General features: G+C 39.8%; 1 protein-coding gene across 1 annotated transcript in view; it reads right to left on the bottom strand.

The window, feature by feature from the left end:
* ncalda (neurocalcin delta a) overlaps nucleotides 1-6,284 on the bottom strand; it is a 59,807-nt gene extending 53,523 nt beyond the window's left edge. The window contains exon 1 of the mRNA XM_056234889.1: nucleotides 6,130-6,284. The gene's annotated coding sequence lies outside the window, so the exon portion shown is untranslated. The remainder of the gene's footprint in view (nucleotides 1-6,129) is intronic.
* Between the last annotated feature and the right edge of the window lie 560 nt (nucleotides 6,285-6,844).

Here is a 6,844-nt window from a genome sequence, read left to right on the forward strand (position 1 = left end):
CCCACCCTCTATGGGCGGGATGAAAACATGCAGAACAGCCCCTACTACTGACTGTAGTCTTTAGCCTCTGGCCAAAAAATCCTCCGATGACGCAAAATGACGATTTTTGCGTCATTGGAGGATTTTTTCCAGACAAAAAATACATAAATCTTTCGTCTCAGGGGGATATGAGGGTGGAAAGTAGGGCTGCACGATATTGGTAAAAAATCACATTGCGATATTTTATTTTTCTGCGATATATATTGCGATATAAAAACAATTTCACCAGATTACTTAAATAGCTTTATTTGGAAAGAATGAATCATTCTAGAATGACTTGGGTGGTTTTGTCATGGAGTAAATCTGCATAGAAACTAATATTAATAGTATGTTAACTAATGTAGTTAACTAGACTTTAATAAATGGAACCTTATTGTAAAGTGTTTCTGATTTATGTCTCTTGAGTTCAGTGTTGGACAGATCAGTTGTTTTAACCATTCATTAAAGTGAATCGGTTCAAATGAGTCATTAGTTCGCGAATCGGACGTTTCATTAACGGACCACATCGCACAAGATTTGTCAACACAGAAAACATTTCATCACTGGATGAAATCCATCACTGAGTCAACTCAACTCAATTCATTAATATGCGCGAGGGAGGGAGAGCGAGAAAGACAGTTTGAAGACGGTGAGAGTGCGCGCGCGCGACCGGGGCTTTCACTCTCTCTGCTCGCTCTCTCAGTTAAACAAGCGCAGCAGTCAGTCTTTACATCAGTCACCGGTCAAACTTTGGCGGGACAAAAATACGCTTTAGAGGCTGACAGAAAACAGCGCGCAAGTTCCAGTCTTCTTGCGCTTTATGTTTAAACTGACAGGACTTGCAAATTGATAAACTCTCACACTATGATGGTTGAACTTTGCAATTAATCCACGAATCACAAGCGTTACGGGCCGGAGAGCTGCTGGCACGTTGCCTACTGATCATGAATCACCATCAACTACGATCCATACTTGACATCGTACATATCTGCGATGTGACTATCGTGGATGCGCACATCGCGATATCGATGTTAAAATGATACATCGTGCAGCCCTAGTGGAAAGCATGGTAATTCGAAATACTACAGGATTTAGCATTAAGCTTTGTATTAGTAGAAAACCTGGGCTGCGTTCAGCGCCGACAAAACGTTGCAGAACGTTTTTTAAACAGAAACGGTGATGCGTTGAACGCACTGTTGTGATGACGCAAGAGTTGCAACTACGGCAGCTGAGAAGGCTTTTTGTGTTCTTTGTGAAGAATTTTCGGAGCCTGATGAAGTCGGTATAAATATGTTTAATACTTCAAAATATGCCCGATGTTACAGTTACTGCACTTGCCGCCCAGAACACAAGAGAACATCCCAATCGAGTGAAGGGATTTGTGGAAACTGAAATGGAAGCACATCTTACCTGATAAAGACTAAAACACATCTATTTAGCCTCACATTCTTGTTGTTCATAATGTTTTATTAATACCCTGTATTTTCTTTCTCATTTTTAGGAAAAGCACTTTACATGCATCGTTTATTTCTATACCAAATGTCATACACTTGCAATGAAGCTAAAAATATAAACAACTACATCATTATGTTGATATCCTATATTTTTACAATAATACTTACGACAAACATGTCTTCTAATATCCTTAGTTGTTGCATATCTAACACATTTGTAAATTACTTCCATTGTGCGAGTTCTCTTTAATACCGTGTGCTTTATATACATGTTGCTGGCTGCTGATTGGACTGCAGTTCTGACACGCCCACCAAACAAGAGAAAACGCATCTCAAACCCCGTTGCACACCGGTGCACGCCGTTTCCAGGAAACATGACGTTCAACCCGGAAACCGTAGGAAAACGTTGCGCACCGTTGTGATCTTGAACATGCCCCTGAAGTATCCCTTTAACCAATGAAATTAGCTGCAGGGCGGGATTTATGGTGAAGTGATTTGGGGGGAAAAAAGGATAACACAAAACAAAAGATTTAAACCATCTCCCGCCACAGTGGAAGTCATTTTGGCTTGCCTTCCACTATAAGGAATTTTCATGCTCTTCTAAATCTAAACTTAGGAGAGCATGTGCACCTTGGTAAAAAACGAAGCATCAAGCCCTGTCATTTCATGAGACCACATATTTACATGTCCTTGACCACAATCAGCACTGTCACGCATGCCAACCTGCTTGTGTCGGGTGGCTACCCATAGTGCTCCTGGGTTGCATGCCAGCGAGGTTCACACCTCCACAACATGTTATGCATGTTCTAAGTGCCTCTTCTTCATGCAAAGTGACAGCAGAATGATCAGCCGCCTTTGGCCGCTGTATGCCAACTCCCTCCATCACAGTAACTTATATGCTTAAGTGAAATTGGCCAACAGATAGCACAGACGTGCGTGTGTTTGTTTGGGGGGGTTGGATTTGGCATGGGAACACACGGTTGTGAGTGTTATCACTTGGCTTGCATCAGTGGCTCTAATTTCCATCTGGTCTGCATTAGTGGGAGAATGAGGGAGGAGGCAGATCTGGGCTCCTCAACCGCAGTCATGAAAGTACACAGACCAAAGGACTTCATCTTTTTTGGGAAAAGTAATGGGCATGGATGGATGGACTCTTCAAACATGGCTAGAGAAGAAGCATGTGCATTAAAAAAAATTAGTTCAAAAACAAGCAGCCATTCCAAAACAAGATATTTAGCTATTTCAAGAGGATTTCTTCAGTATCACAATTACTCTAACAAACATTTCACATTAAATATGATCACGTAGAGGTGGACAGTAACAAAGTACATTTACTTGAGTACTGTACTTAAGTAGGCCTACACTTTGAGTATCTGTACTTTACTTGAGTATTATTATTTTTGTAAACTTTTTACTTTAACTTCACTACATTTGAAAGACAAATATCGTATCGGACAGACGTTGGATTATGGTTGGAAAAAGTCGAGTTGACGTCAGAACCAGACTGATGTTTGTTTCTGACATCAACCCGATTTTCATTTTCAACCACAATACAACGTCTGTCCAAAGTTGGAGATTAATGTAAATCTGGCGTTGGATTCTAACATCAACCTGATTTTCATTTTCAACGTTGGGTTTGCACTTCAGTTCTAAATGCGAATTTTGTCATTGTTTTGGAGCACACTAGCTTATAGCAGGGGCGGCCTTACCTATGTTTCACCCGTTTCATTTGAAACAGGCCCCGCCCTCCAAAGGGGGGCCCCAACAGACCAGCAAAATCCCATTCAATTTCTTCCGTAGGATATTGATTTTCAGCCATAATGTCTAAACCATTCAAGGTAGATTGACTACGAGGTTGTGAAACAAAAGTTTCTGCTCCTATAAAAGCCACAAGGTATGAAATCAACCTTGTTATTCGCAATCTTCTGGAGAAATACTACACTACCCACAATTCTAAGCAAAACACTGCTGTCTCTGATTGGTCGAACTCGCGGTTACCATGGCGACGTTTACCGCCCCCCAAACGGCTTGGATCTGAAGTATAATATTTGTAGTTTATGTATTTATACCTTTGCCTTTTTTGCCGTTAGGGTAAAATGTTATTTTGAGCAGAAAAAGAATTTTAAGAGGAAATGAAACGTACATATGCCAGTGGTGCTGAAAAACGAAAGATATCGGACAACAAAAGAAAAGCTTCAGTCTACCAAAAGTGAAGTAACCCTGCGTGAAAGGGCGAGGCTTATTCCAACGTAAAACGCTGTATAATTGTATATAGTTTTAATCAAATAAGGTTGGATTATTTCTATGTGGAGCTGCCTGTTAATGAAGCTGAAAGTGCACGTAATAAAATAATATACCATTGATGCAAACAAACAGGAATCCTTGCTTTTTCTGCTCTATTATGTTTGTTTTATGTGGGTAGTGCCCCATATTAGTTATTGAAACAGGCCCCCAGATGCTGAAGGCCGCCACTGGCTTATAGATAACAGTAAGGCTAACATATTCATACTAAAAGCCCCCCAAAAAATGTAAATAGGGCACTATTTGAGGGAACAGCCATTTGAGTGTTCGAAACCATTGTGGACGTTATTGAGAGCACTTATTCAATCTCACATTCAATTCCACTACTGGAACTGTGTTCTAGAAATATATTTGATATTGATATGAGGGTAGGTAGGCAGGCATGCATAGATTAGATTCAGAGGCATAAGGTACTGTATTACACACAACAATGCAACAATAATAAAACAATGCATTGCCATTTACGTTTTACTTTTAAATACTTAAGTACTTTAAAAACCAAGTAGTTCTGTACTTTTAAAACCAAGTAGTTCTGTACTTTTAAAACCAAGTACTTCTGTACTTTTAAAACCAAGTACTTCTGTACTTTTTAAGTAAAAATCGTTCTTTACAACTTCTACTTGTAACAGAGTAATATTTGACCCGTACTATCTGTACTTTCATTCAAGGAAGTTGTGTACTTTGTCCACCTCTGGGGTCCCCGGTTCGAGCAAGGGGGTAATCCACCAGCCGGAAACTGAAGTCTCCCCGGGCGCCGCCATTGGCTAGCAAGCCTTCACCTGCTGTTAGCATTTCCATTGACTCCCATTCATTTTTGCGTCACTTTGACAGCGAATAACTTTACATCTGAGACGTTTAAAGACTCCATTTGTCCATTATTTATTTCTAAAGAAACACGACAATGTATAAAATGCTCCATTACCTTGTATCTTACGTTGTGGCCCCGTAGAAGCAGTTTTTGTAAAAATAGGCTAACGATTGCGTCATAACACGCGACTCTGTCGCATAGAAGAAAAATTACCGTATAGACAGAAGTAGAAGCTCACGCGCAATCGGGGGACGTGGAGGCATAAAGTCAAGGGAGAAGCCCATAGAGAGTCATAAAGTTGCTCCTGCTGCGAGCTCATGGACAGCTAATACTCACGATCTCCGGCTCTGCAAGATTCAGAAGGGAATGATTCAGATTCCTCTTGGCACCGCTACTAGAAGACGTACAACTGTCAGTCAGGTTGCTCACGTCACAACTACGTCTTCAAGCTCAGTTTGAGCATGCGCAGTGTGCTTGGCAATCAGGAAGTGAGTGCTTCTATTTGACTTCACTTTTCTCCGTTGAAGTCTATGGGGTCGCTGTGTCCATTTCTTTTACTGTCTATGGGTTCGAGTCCCTGCTGACCCAGGAGGTCTTTCTGTGTGGAGTTTGCATGTTCTCCCTGTGTCTGCATAGGTTTCCACCACTATCAAAAAACATGTAGTACAGGTGAATTGTAATGTAATGGGGAGGACCTGGCAACCTACCCGGAAAAAATCATTGCTAAGAAAATTAATGGACAGTCTCTCGCGTATGGCAAGAGGTGGCCATAGAGTCACCAAGAGTCCAAAGCGACTGAAATTGTAATATATAGATAGGGTTTTCATAATCAAAAACTGCTTTAGTCAGCATCCTTGGCAATATCACACCAAGACAAAAACACTGACTCTTAAATGTCAATCCTCACACGTTCTGAAGGATGGCAGTGTACAGCATGGCATCCACTTGAGATCTGGAAGTCCTCGGTGATAAAGAAATCCAACATACAGTCATGAGAACCTTCACTCATAACGTTTCAATTCAACATCTTCAACAAGCATATTGAAATAAGGAAACACCAGAGTTCGTGTACTGTAAAGATAACATGCGTCATCAAAACACTGAGGGATCATCTGTTTAATGTTAATGTCTAACGGTAATCCATTACGACAAAATTTTCTTCAGAAGCCAGTCAAAATATTTTGTCACGAGCTGGAAGAGCAGTTTAACTCAGTGTAACGAGTCCCCCCCTTTTGTTTAGTGTCAAGGAACCTTAATCAAAAATAAAATTAGTTTTGAGGAGGCTTCCTACTATCAAGCTAACTGGCTAAAAGCACACGTTATATCAGCGCACGAATTGTGTTAAAAATACACACGACGTTATCGGTTATTAATGACAAGAAACTCTGTTTGTTGTTAGTCAGACTCTTGATCTGCTTTTATGTTGTTTATCATAGGCGACGAACAGAGTGATGAGTTGAACAACAAAAACACAGAGCTCAAAGAAATGACGACAAACATCGGCAAACTTGAAGAAAAGTTTAGAAAAAGGAGAAAGAATAAACTCACGGTAACAAACTTTCTGCAGACGGCTGGAGGAAGATTAGAACCAAAAGCAGCCGTATGGTCCAATGCAACAGCAGACAACTGTAGAGAAAATAAACCGAGAACGGTTTAGCACTCGCGCCGTTTGGGGAATGTGGCACGATAAATGTCTGATGACGTCAACCGCGCGGCACGCCTTCCTCATGGCTGTATCGACAAGCTTGAGGATTTTATTCTTAGACATTATTGATATCGTTTTTGTTATATAAATTAGGGAATCTGAGTGCATCTTCACCAACCTTTTGTTTTCAAATAGGCTACGATTTTAGATTTCCCATAACAGTCTTATTAAGTCATCAAATCCACGTGTTGGATTTTTATTTATTATTTATATTAATTTAAACTATTTGGTAATATTAAATACAATAACAAGGATTAAATATGCAATTTGTAATACGAAAGCGTCTGATTTACCTCATGCATGTTTCGTATAATTATATATTTTACCCAAATGACAAGAATCAAACGTCATGGGGAAAATATTCTTAAATCTATGAATTTACTGACATCTAGTGGTGAGTGTTACAGTAACATTTATTAAACACTGACCGTTTACTACATTTTCATACATTTTTTAAGAGAAACTTCTGCAAGTAATAGCTAGGCCTATATCATAACGAGTAAAATATTATTGAATGCAAAATCCAAATCTTTGAATATATATTATATAGGCTACAAT

The sequence above is a fragment of the Rhinichthys klamathensis genome, unplaced genomic scaffold (genome assembly GCF_029890125.1).
Source record: "Rhinichthys klamathensis goyatoka isolate OS25496 unplaced genomic scaffold, OSU_Roscu_1.1 h1tg000407l_1, whole genome shotgun sequence".
Lineage (NCBI taxonomy): Eukaryota > Metazoa > Chordata > Actinopteri > Cypriniformes > Leuciscidae > Rhinichthys > Rhinichthys klamathensis.